The following is a 24,492-nucleotide window of genomic DNA, read 5'->3' on the forward strand; positions in this document are numbered from 1 at the left end:
TGGGTTTAACACAAAGCTGATTTATTTGACTTTTATTCAGGATATCAACAAAGCAAACCAATGAACAGAGTTCAGTCCGGAAGTAATTAACAGAAAAACCCAACTCCCTAAATAATTTGTGAACTCAGTGTGTCTCAGACTTATAAGCTCCTGACTGAATCTCTTCTTACACTCAATGCAGATGAACAGCCTCTCCCTAGTCTGAAGTCACTGGTGTGCAGTGATGAGACCACTTAAAGTCTCCCCTTAGTGTGAACTTGCTGGTGTACCACAAGGTGACAGGACCAAAGTCAAGGGCCTCTCTGCAGTTTGAATTCACCAGTATTTAAGAGAGGGTCAAATGATCTTCTGAAGCTGGTCCCACAGTGACAGTACGTGAACTCATTGACGGGAAGTCAGTGCCCAGGAACTTTTAGGGCACTTCCCACAGTGTGAACATTTAAAAGGTTTGTCATCAGAAGGAACACGCTGATTAATCAAATCTGTGGAACTTAAAGCATTTCCCACAATCTGCATTTGAAAGGCCTCTTATCAGTGTGAACGGGAGATCAGATTGCTGGATGTTTTAAAGCTTTATCTACAATCTAAGCATTCAAAAGGTCTCTCCTCAGTGTGAACGTGTTGCTGGTTCATCATAGAAGATCATAGAATCCCTACAGTGTGGAAACAGGCCCTTTGGCCCAACAAGTCAACACCGACCCTCAGAGCATCCCACCCAGACCCATCTCCTGTAACCCACCTAATCTACTCATCCCTGAACACTATGGGCAATTTAGCATGGCCAATCGACCTAGCCTGCACATCTTTGGACTGTGGGAGGAAACCAGGGCACCCGGAAGAAACCCACGCAGACACAGGGAGAACGTGCAAACTCCACACAGACAGTCACACGAGGGTGGAATCAAACCCAGGACCTTGGTGCTGTGAGGCAGCAGTGAGCCACTGTTCATCAGTGCCCTTGGAATTTTGTAGCACTTCCTACAGTCTGGGCATTGAAAAGGTCTCATCTCTGTGAACATGTAGATGGGCCATTAAATAACTGAAATTTTACAGCACATTCCGCAAGTTGGGTAGGTCTCTCCCAAGTATGAACTTGATCGTGTTTCACTTGATTTCCTCAAAGAGTTTTGACTTCAGCAAACAGACCAAAGCACTGCTGAACAGATATCCACAAAATCACAATCCTGAAAATGTCAAAATAATTCCATTGATTTCAGCATACTGCACATAGTCTTTAAATATGGACATGCACATGCACACCCGATGCGACAAAGGGCCTGGGTTTGCAGCCACAACATTCTAAAATACACACCTTTATTTTGCTCCATGGTTACAACAATCCCCATCTCTGTAAACTCCTAAGAAGCACAATCTTCTGAAAATGTCCGTAACTTATCAATTCAGGATTCTTGTGCATTCCTGATTTAAATTGCTACACCATCAATGGCCATTCTTTCAGTTGCATATTACACGAGCTCTGGAATTTCCTCCTCAAAGTACTCCTGCTCTCTGCTCCAATTTCCTCCTTTAAGATATGCCTGCTTTTTCCTTCCATGTTCAAAATCCATTGATATTTAGGTTGTGATAAACGAGTCATATCCGTGCGATCTTGATTTAATGATTGGTTTTTGAATTCGTCCTGCAAACCTGCTGTTTCTAGCGCTCTCTGAAGTTGATTGAAAATAGAATAAAGAGAGTGAGAGACAGAGCACTCAAAATCACAAATGCAGGTTGGGAATTTGATCTTAATGAATCTGGTCTTTTGTGGGGCCAGGACATGGGAAAAGTAACCATGAAAGCTGCAGGATTTCATAAAAACAAACACAACTGTTTCATTGATGTCCTTCAGAGAAGAGAAACTGCCACTGCTTTGGACCCACTTAAGATTCTGCAAGTTTTGAAATAATACTCTGATTAAGAGCTAGGTAATTTGAATGAATCAGGAAATGTAGGAGTCTGAGCATCAATCCTTGGGGAACTCCACTATTAACATTCCTGCAGCCTGAAAAACATTGATTATCCAGTGGCCTCTTTCTCCCATCTCGCAGTCAATTTCATATTCAAGTTGCTGCTGTACCTTTAATCTACGATGTCTATCCTCACTCAAGTCTGTTGCATGACATTTAATCAAATGCATTTTTGAGTAAAGTACATGGATGACAACATCTAAACAACACAGAAACCTATCTTTCAAGGAGATAAGAAATGGGGATTATTCCCCCAGTGTGACTGCATTTGTGTCCCAACAGGCCAGCTAATTGGCGGAATCCTTCCCCACACACCAAACATGTATAGGGGTTCTCTTCAATGTGAACTGTGCTCTTTCTTTCCATGTTCAAAATCTATTTACGTTATGGTTGTGACAAATAGGAAACCTCCATCAGATTCTGAGGTGATGGATCCGTGATCTCTGACTGTAATTCCTCCTCCTCTAAACACCCACTGAAACTGTTTTAAAACAGAGAAAAAAAAGGGAGTGAGAGAACACCCACAAATACACAAAGGCAAGTTGTGAAATTCAGCTGAATGAACTTGCTAATTTGTTGGGCCAGAAAGCTGACAGAATGTTGTAAAAAAAAAAACAAACTGGACCACTAATGTCCATTGGGAAAGGAATCTGCGTCTGCAGTCTGAACATGCACAAGACTCTGGCCTCTGCAGGGTGACTCAAAAAGAGAGGAGAGGTGTGAGAGAGGGAGAGGCAAACGAGAGAGATTCTATGTATTTACAGTTCGACAAGAACTTTGACAGAATCTCCCAAACTTCACCATCTAGAATGACCAGGATAGGAGATGTACGTGAACACTGTGACCTCCAAACTTGCCTGACATCTAATACTAGATAAATAGAAATATTCTCCAAAAAATAAAAGAAACTATTTTTAGTTACAAACTCCGCACTCTGGCCCACATTTTCCTCTTTGAGGTTATTGGCTTGCTCATCGATATAGCTGGTTTTGTCACCATGCTAGGTAACATCAGTGTGGTCTCCGATGACACAATGTTGTTCTACTCCGCTTGGTATTTGTTGATTGCCTTAGAGGTTGAAAACCAGGTCTGTAGGAATTTCTGTGCATCTCTGTGGTTGGCTTGAGCCAGAATGGTCACGTTGTCCCATCCTGGTTTTCAACCCGTAATGCAATCAACAAACATGTGGAATTAGATCCCATATACAAACTCACGCAGAACAGAACCGGAAAGGACACAACCCAATGTAACAGACTGGATCATATAAATACCAAGCAGAGTCGAACAACATCGCTTCATCGGAGGCTGCACTGATGGCGTTACCTAGCATGGTGATGAAATGCCTGTACGATAACTGGCAAGCCAGCTAACAACCTCATCCATAAATGGAGCTATAAATCTTCGCAAGAACCTTAATCTTCCCTCTTTCCCTGCAACTGTCTGATGCTGAAGCAGACCATTTAGAACAACATCATGCTTAACCTAAACTTTAAACAATATGTTCATATCACCATCAAAAACCATCTATTTCCACATAGTGACATCATCCAACTCCACCCTAGTCTCAGCTCATCTATTTTGCAATTTTCTCCATTCAATTCTTACATTTAAACCATCATGCTGCACTCCCGGCTGGCCTCACACATTTAAGCTCTCAGTAATTTTGAGGTGATCTGCAGTTCTGCAGCTTATAAATCGGTCGTAAATTCTGATGTTGAAACTCTGCTACAAAGAAAAAGAGCAAATAGTGGAAATAATCAGCAGGCAAGGTAATAACTATGTTTCAGGATATGCTGAATATATTACAACTAATGAAAATGATGGAGAATTTGCCTTACTACAGAAGATCAGAAGTGGAGAAATTAGCTCCTGTGTAGGAAAAAACAGTTCCTGACAATGAGATGGTAAAGCTGGTAAATCAACAGCACAATGCTGGGCAGGGGCAACAGTGGAAACTTCATTTAGGCAAAGTTTGCAGAAACAATCGGACAAACAGGAAGGAAACTAACAACAAGAGTACATGAACACCAACTGGCTACAAACAGACACGACCAATACTCACTCATCTCAATCCACATGGACAAGGAGAACCACCACTTCGACTGGGACAACACCAAGATGCTGGGACAGGCTAGGCAGAGACAGGCACTAAAATTCCTAGAAGCATGGCACTCCACGAAGCATGCTATTAATAAACACATTGAACTCTACCCCATATACATTCCACTACGAAGGAAAACCGGAAGTGAGGCAATCCAGCTCAATGGACCCCAGAGTTTAAAAATGAGGTGGGAAAACACACCGACGCTTCATCGGAGGCTGCACTGAGGATGTTACCCAGCATGGCAACGAAATGTCTGCAAAACAAGAAACCAGCTCGGCGAGCCAACCAACCTCGAAGTACACATTATTAGAGGCAGAGGGAGTTAGACAAGGGGACAGAAGTGGACCTGGGATAACAGAGTGTGGAGCTGGAGGAACACAGCAGGCCAGGTAGCATCAGAGAACCAGGAAAGTTGATGTTTTGGGTCAGAAATTTCTGAAGAAGGGTCCCGACTCAAAACGTCAAACATTCCTGCTCCTCTGATGCTGCCTGGCCCGCTGTGTTCCTCCATCTCCACTATCTCTGAATGGATGGACGTGGATTCTGATCGACAGTAAAAGGAGCCACACCAGCCTCAGAGCTCGTGAACAAGAACGTACAACTAATGCTTTAAAATTATAAATGAAAGCTTAATAATTCTAACCTCTGACACAATTTCTTTAATTTTAAAATCTCCAGCTAGCCCCTGTATCTTGAATGATATCAGAAACAGAATAATCTCTCAGATTTCTAACACCCATAAAAGGATGTGACAAAAGACAGAATTTGAGAGGAAATAAACACTTGGCTTGAATTTGCAGCACACAAATGATCTTCTTTTGTCCCCATGCAAGAAAAGCTTCTAATATCCATCCAGATCCATGATATAAATGCACAACGTTCGCTTTCTGCTTCCTGGGTGAAGATGGTAATGCACATGCTCAATCTCTGTCAAGGTAGCAACTGTTCCCCTGGCTTTCTCAAAAGATTTTTCGTAAATACTCAGAGTACCTCCAGAACATTGTCCTGGACAAAAAGATTATGTCTTCTATAACCTCTGGGTTCAATTATGTTCTGATCATAGTGATAGGTCATGGCTAGACAGTAGGACATCCAGTGTCCGCTTGAAGCATCCTCCAGTCAGATACAACTCCGGTTAGAAACATAGTGAATCTCCCTTCACATTATCCCCAATCCACTGTCACAGCCAGATACAGCACAGCTTAGGTACACTCAGAATATCCCTCAACATTATCCCCATTACACTGTCCCAGAAAGTCAAGAGTACATATCTACTTCTACCTTTACCAAATATGAAAATGGTGACAACGTCAGAGTTAAAAATGTGGGTCTTGAGCAACTGAACTGTATAGTGATACATAAAGAGGTGGTAAAAAGGCTGGCAAAAATCCAGATACAGAAGTCACCAGGCCCAATGGGATGTATCCTAAATTGCTGTGAGAGGTAAAGAAGCAAATTGTGATGCCAATGACAGAAATTTTCTGAGCATAGGATTAGGCTTGGGGAGCTGGAAGACTAAAAGTGACACTTTTGTTTATAAAATGGGCAAAGATAACTCAGAAAACTGCAGACCTGTCAGCTTGACATCAATAGGGGGAAAACTGATGAATGCCAGAATATAGTATAAAGTAAAAATAAACTTAGAGATAAAGAAGTTAATTCTCGGCAATCAACATGGCTTTGTCAAGGGCAGGTCATATCTGACAAATTTGATAGAATTCTTTCACAGGGTAACACAAGCAGCGGATGAAGATGGTTCTATGGATGTTATTTATTTGGACTTTCAGAAAGTATTTTATATAGTGCCACAAGGTAGGTTGGTTAGCAAAAATCGAAATGTTTGGGATTCATGGCTCCTTGGCTGTATGGATTGGAAGCTGGCTAAAGATAGGAAACAGATGGTAGGTATAGATGGGCATTTCTCAGACAGGAGATGAGTTGAAAGTGCAGTTCCCCAGAGACAAGTGTTGGGACCCTTGTTTTTTTCTGATTTGTAGAAATGATTTGGAAATCGGTGTTGATGGCAAAATCTCTAAATTTGTAGTTGATACTAAGAAAGGGAAAATAGTGAATTCTGAGGAGATGCTAAGTGGCTTCAAAGGGTCATTGACAATATGACCAAATGGGCAAATACCTGGCAGATGAAACTCAATCCAGAGAACAGTGAGGTGATGCTTTTTGGTAGAAACAACACACAGGGACAATGTAGGCTTCAAAAGGTACAACTTTGAGGGGTGTACAATTATGTGCATAATTCTCTGAAGGTAACCAGGTGAGTTGAAACAGTTAAGTCTTATGGGATCCTTGGGTTTAGAAATAGAAGCATAGAGTGTAAAAGCGAGGAAATGAAGCCACATCTCTACAAATCATTGATCACACCACATTTGGAGTATTATTGAGTTCTGGCACTTTAGTGAAGGAAGGATATAAAATGCTATGATTCTAGATTCGAAACACAGGGAATCTTCCTTCACATTATCCCCCATCACACTGTCCTGGGCAGATACAGCGCAGGTTAGATACATAGTGAATGTCCCTTCATATTGTCCTCATCACACTTTCCTGGGCAGTTAGAGCACAGGGTGGATATACAGGGAATCTCCCTTCATATTATCTCCATCAGACTGTCCAAAGCAGATACAGCACAGGTTAGATATACAGGGTCTCTCCCTTTACATTATCCCCAAACTCTCTTACGGCAGATAGGACATCGATTCAATGAAAAGTAAAGATCCTACTACATTATTCTCACCTCCCTCCCAGAGCAGGGTGAGATCAGTGTCAGGCACAGGGTAAAGTTTTCATCATGCTGTTCCCATCATACATTCAAAGGACAGGTACAGCATGGTGTCATAGACAGAGTACAGTTCCCTTCACACTCTCCACAATAAGCATTCCCACAGTAAAACTGTCTAACCTGAAAGGAAACAGCAACAGGATGAGCAATGTGAAACCCAGTATTAATGGGGACAGACACAGGATCAGTTTCTACCTTTTTGAATGAGAGATGCCATTGACCTAGAGACTCTCAGTCCCTCACTATCTGTATCACAGGGAAAGGTCATAGGTTTATTCTGAATCTAATCCATGCTGTATTTGATTGGGGAGTGTTTTATTCCAACAGTTGGGATGTACCTCTATGAGATAAACCCATCAATTCCTCCCATGGACACAGATCCTGGAGGACAAGGACTGTCTGGAACATCTTACACATTGACCTGGATCATGTTGTGAACTCTCTGCTCACATCTCCTGTCATTCTGCATTTTTCTGATGAAAAGACACCCAGTTTCTTCAACTTTCGATGTGGCACTGTGTGTCAGGCTACTCATGAGATAAGAGCCCATGGGACTAGGGGTCGTACATTAGCATGGAGTGGGAATTAGCAAACTATTTCTCTAATGGAGCGTCAGCTGGACCACAGCCATGGCCACCATGATTTACAATGTATATTAGTGACTTGATTGTCCCAGTTCAATGTATTACAGCAAAATATGTGGAGGATACAAAAATAGGTTGGAAGACATGTGGTGGAGATGGCACAGAGAGTCTGCAGAAGGATAAGAACAGGTCAATGAGCAGACAAAAACTTAACAGAGGGAGTTGGAGGGGGGTTCCTCATTTGAGGGTAAATTTGGCTTTTGTTTCAAATGGAATGGAGAATAAAAAGAGCAAAGTATTGCAAAAACTAAACAAGGTATTGATTAGACAAAGCCTAGAATAATTAAGAACAGTTTTGGTCAACTTTTCCCGGGTGTGGGCAGAAATGTTTTCTGGGGAAAGGTTAAGTATATTGGGCCTGTACTCAGAGTTTAGATGAAAGAAATGCGACCTTATTGAAACCTATCAAATTCTTCTGGGGCTTGACAGAGTATATGCAGAAAGATTGGACTCATAGCAGAACCAGTGATACAAAGACTAGAAAGGATGGCCCTTCCACAAATCCAACCTGAACTATGGATACACTACATGGACAACACCTTTGTCATCATTAAACGGACCAAATTACAGGAGACACACAAACTTATAAACACCACCACCGGAATAAAACTCAGAGGAGGAGGAGAAGAAGAACAAACAGCTCCCATTCCTGGACATCATGGTACAGCGCAAGACAAACGGGGAACTGCAAATGAAAGTACACAGAAAAGCCACACTCACGGACCAGTTACTGAACTTCAACAGCAATCATCCCAGCACACACAAACGTAGCCGCGTGCAAACACTATTTAAAATGGGCAAAAACACACTGCAGCAACATGGAACTACGCCAAGAGGAAGAATACCTCTTCCAGGTTTTCAAGGATAATGGATATCCAAAAAAACTGGGTCAGACGATGCCTACACGAACAGCATCAGGAAGATACTAAACACCCTGACACACTCATCACACTACCCTACATCAAGAACACATTGGAACTCACCACAAGATTCCTATGACTGCTGGGCATCAGAGTGGCACACAAGCTCACGTCAACCCAACGACAACTGCTCACCCGAACTAAAGACCCACTCCCCGCTATGGACAGGACCAATGTCATCTACAAAGATCCCCTGCAGAGACTGTGAGAAACACTACATCGCACAAACAGGAAGGAAACTAATAACAAGGGTACATGAACACCAACTGGCTACAAAAAGACACGACCAATACTCACTCATCTCAATCCACATGGACAAGGAAAACCACCATTTTGTCTGGGACAAAACCAAAATCCTGGGACAAGCTAGGCAGAGACAGGCACAAGAATTCCTAGAAGTCTGGCACTCCACGAAGCATGCTATTAATAAACACATTGAACTCTACCCCATATACATTCCACCACGAAGGAAAACCGGAAGTGAGGCAATCCAGCTCAACGGACCCCAGAGTTTAAAAACCAGGCGGGAAAACACACCGACACTTCATCGGAGGCTGCACTGAGGATGTTACCCAGCATGGTAACAAAACGTCTGCAAAACAAGAAACCAGCTTGGCGAGCCAACCAACCTCAAGAAAGATTGTTCCACAAAGAGCAACAGTCTAGGATCAATGGGCATAATCTCCCTAAGGGGTTACCCAGTTAGGACAGAGATGAGAATTTCTAACAGTACACCACAGGAACTGGCCCTTTGGCCTTCCATGGCTATGTTGACCATGATGCTATTCTAAATTAATCCCATTTGCTTGCACATTTTCTGGATCCCTCTACTTTCTGCCTGTTCTTGGGTCTGACCCAATGCCTCAAATTTGACAATTGTATCTGCTCTTACCACCTCCCCTCACAGCATGATCTAGTCACCTACTTCCACTGTGTAAAAAAAAACTTCACTTACACAGCTTTTAAATTTACCCCCATCTCACCTTAAACGTATTCCCCCTGGCATTTGACATTTCCAACCTGGGAAAGAGACTCTGACTAGACATCCTATCCATCCCTGTCATAATTTTATACCTTAGAGTCATACAGTAGTACAGCTTGGGAACAGGCCCTTTGGCCCAAATGGGTCCATGTTGACCATGGTGCCCACTCAGCTCGTTCCAGTTGCCCGCATTTGGTCCATATCCCTCTAAACCCTTCCCATCCAGGTACCTATCGAAATGTTATTTTTTAAAAAATGTTGCTATTGTACCTGCCTCAACCACTTTCTCTGGCAGCCCATTCCATTTACGCACCACTCTACGTGAAGAAGTTGCTCCTCAGGTCCTTCTTGAATCTTTCCCCTCTCACCTTAAACGTATGTCCTCTAGTTTTCAATTCCCCATCCCTGGCAAAAGGACTATATGCATTCATCCTATTTATACCCCTCATGATTTTATACACCTCCACCCCTCATTCTCCTACATTCCAAGGAATAAAGTCCTATCCTGGCCAGCCTCTCCTTTTAACTCAGGCCTACTAGTCCTGGCGGCATCCTGGTAAATTTTCTTTTCACACTTTGCAGTTTCCTATACATAATACTCCAAGTTCAGCCTCACCAATGACTTATACAACTGTAACATAACATCCCAACTCCTATACTCAATGCCTTGACTGATGAAGGCCAGCATGCTAAATGCTTTCTTCACTATCCTGTCTACCTGTAGTTCATTGAAAATGGCATCACATACTTGTACTCCTAGGTCCCTGTGTACCACAGCACTCCTCAGGACCTTATCGTTTACTGTACAAGTCCTGCATTGGTTTGACTTTCCAAAGTTCAACACCTCACCCTTCTGAATTGCATTTACCAATCCTCAGCCCACTTCCCCATCTGATCAAGATCCCTCTGTAATATTTAATAACCTTCCTCGCTATCAACGATATCTCCTATAGTAATCATGTCTTGTACATTCACCTCCAGATCATTTATGTATATAACAATTAACAAAGATCCCAGCACCGACCCTTATGGCACACCACTAGGCGCAGGCCTCCAATCCAAGAAACGACCTCGACCATCACCCTCTGCTTCTTGCCATTGAGCCAATTTGGAATCCAATTAGCTAGCTTTCCTTGGATCCCATGCGACCTGACCTTCGTGACTAGCCTGCTGTGCAGCACCTTGTCAAAGGTCTTACTAAAATCCATATAGACAACATCCATTGCCCTACCCTCATCTATCCTCTTGGTTATGTCTTCAAAAAACTCTCAAAGATTTGTCAGACATGACTTCCTGCACATAAATCCACGCTGACTATCTTTAATCAGACCTTGACTATCCAAATATTGGTTGATCTTATCCCTCAGTATCCTCTCCGATAACTTGCCTACCACTGTCAGGCTCACTGGCCTGTAGTTCCCTGGTGTCTCTGCTGCCATTCTTAAACAATGGAACAAAATTAGTCACTGAAGTAGTTCTGGAAGACTGCAGAGTGTCTAAAGATGAAGCAGAAGTCTCTTCAAGGTCCTCTGCAATTTCTTCCCTAGCCTCCCACAACATCAGAGGATGGACTTGACCAGGCCCAGGCCCAGGGGATTTGTCCACCTTAATGCACTTTAAGGCTGCAAACACCTCCTCTCTGGTAATATGTACATGATCCAAAACATCCCCACTTGTTTCCATCATTTCCTTAGCTTCCATGATTCTCTCCTCATTAAACACAGAGGACAAATATTCATTAAAAATCTCCCGCATCTCCTGCGCCTCCACATGTAGACACTCTTGCTGATCTTTAAGGGGACCTATTCTCTCCCTAGCCACCCTCTTACTCTAAATATAGCTATAGAACCTCTTGGGATTATCTTTAACTGTATCTGCCAGATCCATCCCATACCCTTTTTTTGTTCTTCTAATTTCCCTCAAGTGTGCTCCTACACTTTTTATAGTCATCTAGGCATTTACTGGAGCCTGATAGCTTATATGCAACGTATGCCTTCTTCTTAGAACATAGAACAGGACAACAGTATAGGCCCTTTTGCCCACGATGTTGTGCTGACTTATGATCCTACGAAGATCAATCCACCCTGCATACCCTACATTTTACTATCCTCCATGTGCCTATCCAAGAGTCGTTTAAAAGTCTCTAAAGTATCTGACTTCAATATCACTGCTGGCAGCGCATTCCACATGCCCACCACTGTGTTAAGAATCTACCTCTGATATCTCCCCTACACCTTCCTCCAATCACCTTAAAATTATGTCTCCTCATAATAGTCATTTCCGCCCTGGGAAAATGTCTGTGACTATCCACTCTATTTATGCCTCTCATCATCTTGTACACCTCTATCAAGTCACCTCTCATCCTTCTTCACTCCAATGAAAAAACCCCTAGCTCCCTCAACCTTTCCTCATAAGACCTGCCCTCCAGTCCAGGCAGCATCCTGGTAAATCTCCTCTGCACCCTCTCTAAAGCTTCCACATCTTTCCTGTAATGAGGTGACCAGAACGGAACACAATATTCCAAGCGTGGTCTAACCAGAGTTTTATAGAGCTGCAGCATAACCTCACGGCTCTTAAAATCAATTCCCCTGCCAATGAAAGCCAACACACCATACACCTTCTTTACAACCCTATTAACTTGGGTCGCAACTTTGAGGGATCTATGGACATGGACTCCAATATCCCTCTCTTCCTCCACACTACCAAGAATCCTGTCATTAACCCTGTATACTGCATTCAAATGCCACCTTCCAAAATGAATCACTTCACACTTCTCCCGGTTGAATTCCATCTGCCACTTCTTTGCCCAGCTCTGCATCCTGTCCATGTCACGTTGCAATCTACAACAGCCCTCCAAGCTGTCCACAACTCCAAGCTTCGGCAAACTTACTAACCCACCCTTCCACGTCCTCATCTAAGTCATTTATAAAGATCACAAAGAGCAGAGATCCCAGAACAGATCCCTGCGGAACACCACTGGTCACTGAGCTCCAGGCTGAATACTTTCCATCTACTACCTCCCTCTGTCTTCTATTGGACAACCAATTCTGTATCCAGACAGCCAAATTTCCCTGAATTCATGCCTCCTTACTTTCTGAATGAGCCTACCATGTGGAACCTTATCAAATGCTTTGCTAAAATCCACATACACCACTTCCACTGCTCTACCTTCATCGATTTTGTCACATCCTCAAAGAATTCAACCAGGCTTGTGAGGCATGACCTGCTCCTCACAAAGCCATGCTATTTCCAATCAAACTGTGCTTTTCCAAATAATCATAAGTACTATCTTTCAGAATCCTCTCCAATAATTTCCCCACCACAGAAGAAAGACTGACCAGTCTGTAATTTCCAGGATTATCCCTGTTCCCTTTCTTGAACAAGGGAATGACATTTGCCACCTCCAATCTTCTGGTACTATTCCAGTGGACAGTGAGGACGCAAAGATCACCACCAAAGGGGCAGCAATCTCTTCCCTTGCTTCCCGTAGTAACCTTGGGTATATCCTGTCTGGCCCAGGGGACTTATCTATCTTCATGTTATTCAAAATTTCTAGCACATCCTCCTTCCTAACAGCAATCTGTTCGAGCACATCTGCCTGTTTCATGCTGTCCTCACAAATGTCAAGGTCCCTCTCACCCGTGAATACCGAAGCAAAGGACCTCCCCTACCTCCTCTGAGTCCACGCACAAGTTCCCTTCACTATCCCCGATTGGCCCTACCCTCACTCTGGCCATCCTCTTGTTCCTCACATAAGTATAGAACGCCTTGGGGGTTCTCCTGGATCCTACCCGCCAAGGTTTTCTCATACCCACTTCTAGCTCTCCTAAGTCCATTCTTCAGTTCCTTCCTGGCTAACCTGTAGACCTCTAGAGCCCTGTTCGATCCTTGCTTCCTCAACCTTCAGTAAGCTTCTTTCTTCCTCTTGACTAGGTGTTCCACATGTCTTGTCATCCAAGGTTCCTTCACCTTACCATCCTTTCCTTGCCTCAGCGGGACAAACCTATCCAGTACTTGTAGCAACTACTCCCTAAACAACCTCCACATTTCTGTCGTGCATTTCCCAGAAAACATCTGATCCCAATTGGTGCTCCATAGTTCTTGACTTATAGCATTGTAATTCCCCCTCCCCCAATTAAATACTTTCCCATACGATCTGCTCCTATCCCTCTCCATGACTATAGTAAAGGTCAGGAAGTTGTGATCACTATCACCAAAATGCTCTCCCACTGAGAGTTCTGACACCTGGCCTGGTTTGTTGCCAAGCACCAAATCCAATATGGCCTCCCCTCTAGTCAGCCTATCTACATATTAAAATCCTTCTTGGACACACCTGACAAAAATCTGCTCCATCCAAAGTATTTGCATTTAGGAAGTTCCAGTCGATATTAGGGAAGTTGAAGTCACCCATGACAACAACCCTATTATTCTGCACCTTTCCAAAACCTGTCTCCCAATCTGTTCCTCAGTGTCTCTGTTGTTATGGGGGGCGGGGGGCAGGGGCGGTGGAATCTATAGAAAACTCCCAATAAAATGACTGCTCCTTTCCTGTTTCTGACTTCCACCCATACTGACTCAGTGGACAAACCCTCCTCCACGACCTTCCTTTCTGCAGGGATGGTATCACAGTTGATCAGCAATGCCACTCCCTCACCTCTTTTATCTCCCTCCCTATTTCTTTGGAAACATCTATACCCCGGAACATCCAACAACCATTCCTGCCCCTATGTTATCCAAGTCTCCGTATGGCCACAATATCATAGTTCCAATTACTGATCCATGCTTGAAGCTCGTCAGGCTTATTCCTAACACTTCTTGCAGTGAAGTAGACACATCTCAACCCGTCACACTGACTGCCACTTTGCCCTATCAGCTGCTTATCCTTCCTCACAGATTCTCTGCTTGCTCTGTCTGTCAGTACACCGGCTACCCCATCCTCTGATCTATCACTCCGGTTCCCACCCCCCTGCCAAACTAGTTTAAACCCTCCCAAAGAGCTCTAGCAAACCTCCTGCCCAGGATATTGGTGCCTCCCCCCTGCCAGTTCAGGTGCAACCCGTCCTTCCTGTACAGGTCCCAACTTCCTCAGAACGTATCCCAATGATCCACAATCCCGAAGCCCTCCCTCCTACACCAGCTCTGTAGCCACATTTCAGCTGCACTTGCTCTCTGTTTCTGGCCTCACTAGCCCGTGGTACTGGTTGTAATCCTGAGATTACTACTCTGCTCATCCTGGCTTTCAGCTTCCATGCTAACTCCCTATATTCAGTTTTCAGGTCATCTTCCTGTTTCCTAGCTATGGCTCTCCCTCCCCCTTAAGAATCCTGAAGGCTCGATCCGAGACATCCCTGACCCTGGCACCCAGGAGTTAACATACCATCCAGGAGTCTCACTCAGTACCACAGAATCTCCTGTCTGTTCCCCTAACCATTGAATCTCCTACCACTATCGCTCTCCTTCCCTTCTGAGCCACAGAGCCAGGCTCAATGCCAGAGACCTGGACACTATGGCTTTTCCCTGGTAGGTTTCGCACCCCAACAGTATCCAAAGCGGTATACTTATTGTTGAGGGGAAACAGCCACAGGGGATCCCTGCACTATCTGCCTATTCCCTTTCCCCCTTCTGACAGTCACCCAGCTACCTTTGTCCTGCAACTTGGGTGTGACCACCTCCCTATACGTCCTATCTATCACCCCTGCAGCCTCCCGAATGATCCAGAGTTGTTGTTCTTCTTGACCACAGCATCAATATCCCTTATCAGTCAGGGATCCCTAAACCTGCCAGCTTTTCCCATCACCCTAACAGGGTGATACTGTCCCTGGATTCTTGATATCACACTTTTAAAAGCCTCCCATTTGCCTGTCATTCCTTTTCTTCACCCAATCGACCTCTGCTAGATCTTACCTCATGGCCCCAAAATTTACCCTTCTCCAGTTCAGCACCTTAACCGTGGTCCTGTCCTATCTTTATCCATAACTACGTTAAAATTAAGAGAGTTAAGGTCACTGGACCCAAAGTGCTCTCTGACCAACATTTCAGTTACTTGTCCAATATTGTTTCTTCAGAGGAGGTCCAGTGTTGCACCGTCCCGAGTAGGGCCGTCTACATATTGATTTAGGAAACTTTCTTGGACACATTTGACAAATTCTACCCTATCTAGGCCTTTTACACTCTGGGTTGCCCAGTCAATACAGGGGAAATTAAAATCTCCAACCAATACAACTTTATTATTCCTACAGGTATCTGCAATCTCTCTGCATATCTGCTCCTCTAGTACCCACTGGCTATCTGGGGGTCTATAACACAGTCCCAACAGAACGACCATCACCTTCTTGTTTCTAAGTTCAAACCATATGGCCACATTTGATAACCCTTAACAATAGTGCTTAGAGAAGATATTCTATGTCCTCCCTTATCAAAAGGGCAACTCCCCTTCCTCGTTTTCTTGCACTTCTGTCACATCTTTAGCTTCTGTATCCTGGAACATTAAGCTGCCAATCCTGCCTTTCTTTCAGCCATGTTTCTGTTATGGCTATAATATCCCAGTCCCCAGAGGCAATCTATGCTCTGAGCTCATCTGCCTTATTGGTCAGACCTTGTGCACTGAAGTAATGCACTTCAAACCGGAAGTATTTTCCCTCCCTTTACTGTGCCCCTAGCTATCCTGAATAGTAAACTTGATCTTGATAGCTAATGTATTTTCCCCTGGCTTGTCGATGGCCCCTCTCTTATACAGAGCCCCACATGCCTACAAACTAGTTTAAACCCTCCTGGGTAACACTAGCAAATCTCGCCGCAAGGATATTGGACCCCCTCTGGTTCAAGTGCAGCCCGTCCCTCTCGTACAGGTCATTTCTAACCCAGAAATGATTCCAATGATCCAAGAACTGTAAACTCTGTCCTACACCAGCTCTTCAGCCATGCATTTACCTGGTCTGTCTTTCTATTTCTACCTTCACTGGAACTGGGAGTAATCCGGAGATCGCTACCTTTGAAGTCCTGCTTTTTAAATTCTTACCTAACTCCCTCTACTCATTTCACAGGACCCCATCCCTTTGTGCACATCGGTACAAATGACATAGGTAGACAATGACCTCTGGTTAGTCATCCTCCCCCTTCAGACTGTTCTGCAACTGTGCAGAGACATCTTTGACCCTGGCATCCAGGAGGCAACACACCATCTTGGTGTCTCTTCCGCAGCCACAGAACCTCCAGTCTGTCCCCCTCACAACGGAGTCTCCTATCAGTATTGCTCTGTCTGACGGCACCCTTTCCCTCTGAGCCTCAGAGCCGGTCACAGTGCCACTAACCTGACTTCTGCTGCTAGCTCCTGAAAAGTCATCTTCCCCTACAGTATCCAAAACAGTATACCCGTTATTGGGGGAAATGGCCACAGGGGAACCCTGCACTATCTGTCTATAACCCCACCCCAACACCACTTACTTCTTCCAGCTACCTGCAGCCAGCACCTTTGAAGTGACCATTTCACTATAGCTCTTACCAATGATGTTCTCTGCACCCCAGGTGATCCTGAGTCCATCCAGCTCCAGCTCCCATTCGCTAATTTCTATCACATCATCCCTCCGCCCCTGCACTCTAACAAAAACAAACATATAATTTAAGATAACAAGCTGTAGAGCCGGATGAACACAGCAGGCCAGGCAGCATCTTTGTCCAACCTATCCTTATAGCTAATCCACTTCAATCCGGGCAATATCCTGGTAAATCTCTTCTGCACCCATTCCAAAGCCTTCACATGCTTCCCACAGTGTGGCAACCAGAACTGTGCACATTATTTAAAAGTCTTCCACATGACTTGTCAACTTTTGTACTCGGTGTCCTGACTGAAGAAGGCAAGCATGCTAATAGCTTCCTTTATCACTTTACCGTCTTGTTTGCCACACTTGAGGGAGGTATGGACTTGGACCCCAAGATTCCTTTTTATATCAATACTCTTAAGGGTCTGGCCATTTACAGTACACATTCCTCTTGTATTTGACCTCACAAAATGCATCACCTCGCACTTGTCTGGATTAAACTCCATTGTTCATTCCACCTGATCTATATCCTGTACATTCTTTGATATCCTTACTCATGATCCACAATTCCACCAATTTCCATGTCATCTGCCAACTTCCTAATCAGACCACTATTTCCCTCCAAATCATTTATATCTATTACAAACAACAGTGGCTAGACGTGTGTCTCAGGGATCAATGTTGGCACCGCAAAGGTTTACAATTTTCATAGTTGATTCACAGCTAGGGAGCAAGTATAGTGAGTCAAAGTTCACAGGTGAGACCAAGATGACTGGTAGAGCAAAGTGTGCAGACAACACAAAGTCTGCAGAAGGGTATAAATGGGTTGAGTAAGTGGGTAAGGGTCTGGCAGATGAAGTATAACGTTGGTAAATGTGAGGTCATCCATTTTGTCAGAATAACAGCAAAATAGACTATTAATTAATTGGTTAAAAATTGCAGCATGCTGCTGTGAAGAGGGACCTGGGTATCCTTGTGCATGAATCATAAAAAGTTAGTTTGTAGGTGCAGCTGGAAGTTAAGAAGTCAAATGGAATATTGTCCTTCATTGCTGGAGGGACGGAGTTTAAATATGGGGAGGTTATGCTGAAGCTATATGGGATGGTGAGGCCACACCTACAGTACTGTGTAGAGTTATGGTCCCCTTACGTGATAAAGAATGTATTGGCACTGGAGGGGGTGCAGTGGAGGTTAACTAGGTTGATTCTGGAGTTGAAAGGATTGGCTTATGAGGAGAGATGGAGTAGACTGAAACAATACGTGTTGGTATTTAGAAAAATGAGTTAGGGGGATCTTATAGAAACATATAAAATTATGAAGGGAATAGATAAGCTAGAAGCAGGGAGGTTGTTTCCACTGGCAAATGAAACTAGAACTAGGGGCATAGCCTCAAACTAAGAAGAAGCAGATTTAGGACTGAGCTGAGGAACTTCTTCACCTGATGGGTTGTGAATCTATGGAATTCCCTGCCCAGTGAAGCAGTTGAGGCTACCTCATTGAATGTTTTTAAGGTAAAGATAGATATATTTTTGAACAGTAAGGGAATTATGGGTTCTGTTGAGTGAGTGGAGGAAGTGGAACCGAGTCCACGGAAAGATCAGCCGTGATCTTATTGAATGGCGGAGCGCGGTCAAATGGGCCAGATGGCCCAGTCCTGCCCCTATTTCTTATATATGTTTTTGTGTAACAGAAGTCCCAGCAGTGATCCTTGTGAAATACCACTACTCCCAGAACTCCAGTCAGAAAACCACCCCTCCACAACAAACCTTGTCTTCTACAGCCAAGCCAATTTTGTATCCAACTTGTCAACTTACTATGTATTCCATGCGATTTGATCTTCTGGATCTGTCTACCATGTTAAATGCTTCAGTAAAGTCTATGTTGACAACATTCACTGCTTTTTCCTCAATCATCTTCATCAATTCTTCAAAATCTCAATCAAGTTTGAGACACAAGACCTCACCTGAACAAAGCCACGCTAACTATTGCTAATAAATCCATTCATGCCCAAGTGCAAATAAATCTTGTCCCGGTGAGTCTTCTCCAATAATTTCCCTACCACTGATGCAAGGGTCACCAGGCTATAATTTCCTGGATTATCTCTGTTGCCCTTCTTGAACAAAGAACAACACGGATAGAGATCTTAGCCACAAGTGAAGTCCCAGAAGACTGGAGAATAGCCAGTCTCCTCTCTTGCATTCTTCAGTATCTTGGGTCGGATCCTAATGTTTTTAAAGACACCCAACACCATCCCCTTCTTAAATTCGACATGCTTACAGTATCAATAAATCCTTTTCAAAATCCATATCATTTTCATTGCTCACTTCTAATGTAAAATATTCATTAAGGATGTCACCCACTTCCTCTGACTCCACACAAAATTCCCTCGTTTATCCTCAAGTGGACCTACCTTTTCTCCTAGATACCCTCTTACTCCAAATACAGGTATAAAATTGTTTGCGATTCTCCTTAATACCACTTGTGAAGGGCATTTCATGGTCCGTTCCAGCCCTCCTAATTCCTTTCTTAAGTTCTTTTCTGCTTCCTTTTTACCTCTGAAAAGCCTCATTTCACTTCTGTTTCCAGGGGCGGCACAGTGGTTAGCACTGTTGCCTCATAGCGCCAGGGACCCAGGTTCGATTCCACCCTCGCACAACAGTGTGGAGTTTGCACATTCTGCCCGTGTCTGTTTGGGTTTCCTCCGGGTACACCGCTTTCCTCCTACAGTCCAAAGATGTGCAGGTTAGATGGATTGGCCATGCTAAATTATCCGTAGCGTTCAGGGATGTGTAGCTTAGGTGGGTTATAGGGGCAAAAAAAAAACAAAAAGGGTCACCAGACCTGAAACGTTAACTCTGATTTTTCTTCACAGATGCTTTTCCAGCAGCTTTGTTTTTCTTTCTGATTTACAGCATCTGCACTTCCTTCAGTTTTTCTGTGGGTTAAATGGGGATGGGTCTGGGTAGGATGCTTCAAGGGTCGGTGTGGACTTCTTGGGCCAAAGGGCCTGTTTCCACACTGTAGGGATTCTATGATCTAAATGTTATTTTTGCTTTGCTTTTCTTTTCAACTAAACTTACAACGTCTCTCATCATCCAATGTTCCTGAATCGTGACATCCTTATCTTTCATCACAGGAACATTCAGTTCACGAAATCTGGTCAGTTGGTTTTAAAAGTCTCCCACATGAGATAACTGAAACAGCTACCCAATCCAATTTTTACAGTTCCTGCCTAAAACTGTGGCAATTAGCTTCTTCCCAATTTAGCATTTCCAGCCAAGGAACAGTCCTTTTCCATAAACTATCTTAACACTTTATGATCACCAAATCGCAAAATGCCTCCTCAAAACCCAAAGAACTGCAGATGCTGTCAATCAGGAATAAAAATAGAAGTCGCTGGAAAAGGTCAGCAGGTCTGGCAGCATGTCAAGAAAAATCAGAGTTCACATTTCGGGTCTGGTGCCTCTTCCTCAGAACTGATGGTAATGGGAAAAATGTCCATTTAAACATATAAGATGGAGGGTAAGGAGTAAACGATAGGTGGGGATAGAACTGAGAGAGAGAAGAACAGTTGGATAGACAAAGGAGTAGATAACGAACTGGCTAGGAGGGTGAACAGCTGTTAATAGGGACTGTTAGTGACTAACAATAGATGGCATGTAATGGCAGACTATGTGATAACAAGGCCTGGTGTTGGGGTGGGGGTAAGAGGGCTAGGACATGGGAGAGTTTAGGCCCTAAAATTATTGAGCACGACATTGAGTCTGGAGGGCTGCAGGATCCCCAAGTGGAAACGAGCTGTTGTTCTTCCAGCTTGCACTGAGCTTTGCTGGAACACTGCAGCAAGCCGGAGACAAGAGATGTTGGCCAGGGAACAGGGTGGTGTGTTAAAGTGGAAGGTAACTGGAAGGTCAAGATCTTTTTTGCAGGGAGAATGATGTTCTGCAAAACAGTCACCCAGTCTGCGCTTTGTTTCTCCAGTATAGAGGAGACCACATAGCGAGCAGCAAATGCAATAGACTAGATAGCGGGAAGTGCAGCTTAAGTACTGCTTCACCTGGAAGGTACGTTTGGGCCCTTGGATATGGGAGAGGGAGGTGGTAAACGGGCAGGTGTTACACCTCCAACCTTGCAGGGGAAGGGTGCTCTGGGGCTGTGGGTGGGTGGTGTTCAGAATGAAGGAAGAGTGGACCAGGGTGTCCCAAGGGAACAGTCCCTGTGGAAGACGGACAAGGGAGGGTAGCGGAATATATGTCTGGTGGTGACTTCTCACTGGAGGTGGCGGAAATGGCATCTGATGATCTTTTCGATGTGGACGCTGGTGGATGGCAGATAAGGACAGGGGGAACCCTAACACTTTTGCAGGAGGGAAGAGAGGGGGTGAAGATGGAAGTGCGGGAGGTGGGTTGGACCCAGTTGAGGGCCCTGTCAATAATGGTGCTGGGGAATTTTTGGTTGAGGAAGAAGGTGGACATTTCTGAGGTTGCCTTGTCAAATTTGGCCTCATCTGAACACATGTGACTAGTGATGGAGGAATTGAGACAATGGAATGAAGTCTTTACAGAAAGTAGGGTGTGAGGATGTATAGTCCAGGTAGCTGTGGGAGTTCGGTGGGTTTACAATGGATTAGTGGCCAGTCTATCCCCAGAAATGGAAACAGAGATGTCGAGGAAGGGAAGGGAGGAATCAGAGGTAGACCACGTAAAAGTGAGGGCATGGTGGAAATTGGAGGCAAAATTGATTAACTTTTCCAATTCTGGATGAGAGAGGGAAGCAGCACCGTTTAGATCACCGATACATCAGAGAAAGAGTTGTGGGTGGAGGCTGGAATAAGACTGGAACAAGGAAAGTTCCACATACTCCACGGCAACACAGGCATAATTGAGGTCGTGTGGGTAACCATGGCCTCCCCTCTGACCTGAAGAAAATGAGCCGAGTTAAAAGAGAAGTTGTTGAGGGCAAGGATGAAATCAGCCAATTGGAAGAGGGTGGTGGCGGGTGAGGACGGTTCAGGCCTTTGCTCGAGGAAGACGTGGACAGCCCTAAGACCATCCTGGTGAGGGAAGGACTGTTAAGGGATTGCACGTCCACGGTAAAGAGGCGACAGCTGGATCCTTCAAACTGGCATAAAGTGTCAGAGGAATCACAGATATGTGGGCAGGGACTCAACCTGGGTAGAAAATACTGAGTTCAGGTAGGAGGAGAGGAGTTCTGTGGGGCAGAAGTAGGCTGAAACAATGGGTGTTTGTGGATTTTTGGAATAAGATAGAAGCGAGTTGTGCAGGCATAGGGAACTATCAGCTTGGAGGAAGTGGGGGAGATCACTAGATGAAATGAGGTCAGCTACCACAATTGATACAATGGCCTGATGTGCCACGGTGGGTTCAGCCTCTGCAATGTGAAGGTCAGTACACCAGACAACAATAGCACCACCCTTAATTGGCAGGCTTAATAATAAAGTCAGGGCTGGATCTAAGTGCAGTCAGTTCGAAGGGAGATAGGTTGGATTGGGTGAGGGGGACAGAGAAATTGAGACAACTAATCTCCCTTCAAACTAACTGCACTCTTGTGTGCTTAGATCCAAGCCTCACTATATTATTAACATTGTAGAGGCTGAGCACCAGCTCTCATACCTCCATCTAGCTCCCCCTGGACCATGACCCCACCACGGTACATCAGGCCATTGTATCAATGACAGTAATTGGCCTCATTTCATCTGGTGATCTCCCCTCCACTGTCTCCAAGCTGACAGCGCCCCAGCCCTGCACAGCTCGCTTCGACCTCCTTCCAAAAATCCACACTCAGGACTGCCCGGCAGACCCATTGTTTCAGCCTGCTCCTGCCCCACAAAAAGCTCATCTCCTCTGGACCAGTCCCTGCCCACATACAACTGTGATTCCTCTGATGCCAGTTTCAAAGTTTCCAATTTGCAGGCATCCACCTGCTCTTTACCATAGACGTGCAATCCCCTTAATTGTCCGTCCCTCACCAGGATGGTCTTAGGGTTCTCTGCCTCCTCCTGGAGCATCCTCACCCTCAACAACTTCTCTTTTAACTCCTGTCATTTTCTTCAGGTCAGAAGGGTGGCCATGGGTGCCTGCATGGGCCGCAGTTATGACTGTCTCTTCTTGGGGTACGTGGAATATTCTTGTTCCTTTTCCGCCACACCCACAACTCTTTCTCGAATATATCGATAATATCATCGGTGCTGCCTCCCTGTCTCATCTGGAACTGGAAAGTTCACCAATTTTGCTTCTAGTTTCCACCACGCCCGCACTTTTAACTGGTCTATTGCTGACTTCTCCCTTCCCTTCCTTGATATCTGTTTCCATTTCTTGGGATAGAGTGGCCACTAATGTCCACCATAAACCCACCAAACTCCCACAGCTACCTGGACTATACATCCTCACCCTACTTTCTGTAAAGACTCCATTTCATCCTCTCAGTACCTCCGTCACTAGTCACACACGTTCAGATGAGGCCAACTTTGAAAAGGCAGCCTCCGAAATGCTCACTTTCTTCCTCAGCTGAGGATTCCCCAGCAACATTATCAACAGGACCCTCAACTGGGTCCAGCCCATCTCTTACACTTCCACCCTCACTCGATCTCTTCCCACCCACAACAGTAATAGGATTTCCCTTGACCTTATCTGCCATCCCACCAGCATCCGCATCCAGATCCAGAAAATCAGACACCATTTCCACCAACGCCAGCAAAATGTCACCACCAGACATATTCCCCTCCCCTGTCTGACTTCCACAGGGACCATTCCCTCCAGGACACCCTGGTCCACTCTTCCTTCACTCCCAACATCCTCCCCACCTGCAACCAAAAGTGTAACATCTGCCCATTTACCTCCTCCCTCCCTAGTGTCCAAGGACCCAAACGTACCTTCCAGGTGAAGCAGCACCTCACCTGCCCTTCCCAGAATGTAGTCTACTGCATTCTCTGCTAACAATATGGTCTCCTCTAAATTGGGGAAACAGCATGCAGACAGGGTGACCACTTCACAGAACATCATCTACGTTCTGCCCACTATACCCTGATCTTCCAGTTGCCTCCCACTTTAACCCATCACCCTGTTACCTGGCCAACATCTGTCTCAGGCTTGCTGCAATTTCCATTGAAGCTCAGAGTAAGCTGGAAGAACAACACCTCATTTTCCACTTGCTGACCCTGCAGTCCTCCGGACTCAAATGTCAAGTTAAATACTTTTAGGGCCTAAACTCTCCCATGTCCTAGCCCTCGACCCCATACACCAGGCCTTGTTATCACATGGTGTGTAATGGCAGATCTATCTGTAATGGCGAATCTGTGGTAGTCACTAACAGTCCCCATTAACAACTATTCGCACTCCTAGCCAGATCGTTATCTACTCATTTATCTATCAAATTGCTTGTCTCTCTCTTTGGGCTTTATCTCCACCTGTCATTTACTCCTTATCCTTATCTGCATATAAACGGTCATTTTCCTAGTTAGAGATAGTAGGAACTGCAGATGCTGGAGAATCTGAGATAACAAGGTGTAGAGCTGGATGAA

At 44.7% G+C, this 24,492-nt stretch overlaps 1 long non-coding RNA gene across 2 annotated transcripts in view; it reads right to left on the reverse strand.

Annotated features, from left to right (window-relative positions):
- LOC125487606 overlaps positions 1-24,492 on the reverse strand; it is a 25,562-nt gene continuing 1,070 nt past the window's right edge. The window contains exons 2-3 of one of the 2 annotated variants that reach the window (XR_007265974.1): positions 19,506-19,673; positions 1-1,666 (exon numbers count right to left, since the gene is read on the reverse strand). This is a non-coding gene — a long non-coding RNA (uncharacterized LOC125487606). Of the gene's footprint in view, positions 1,667-19,362; positions 19,674-24,492 lie in introns of both variants that reach the window. The other variant, XR_007265973.1, reaches the window with a different exon arrangement.

This window comes from Rhincodon typus, chromosome 42, assembly GCF_021869965.1.
Source record: "Rhincodon typus isolate 14 chromosome 42, sRhiTyp1.1, whole genome shotgun sequence".
NCBI lineage: Eukaryota > Metazoa > Chordata > Chondrichthyes > Orectolobiformes > Rhincodontidae > Rhincodon > Rhincodon typus.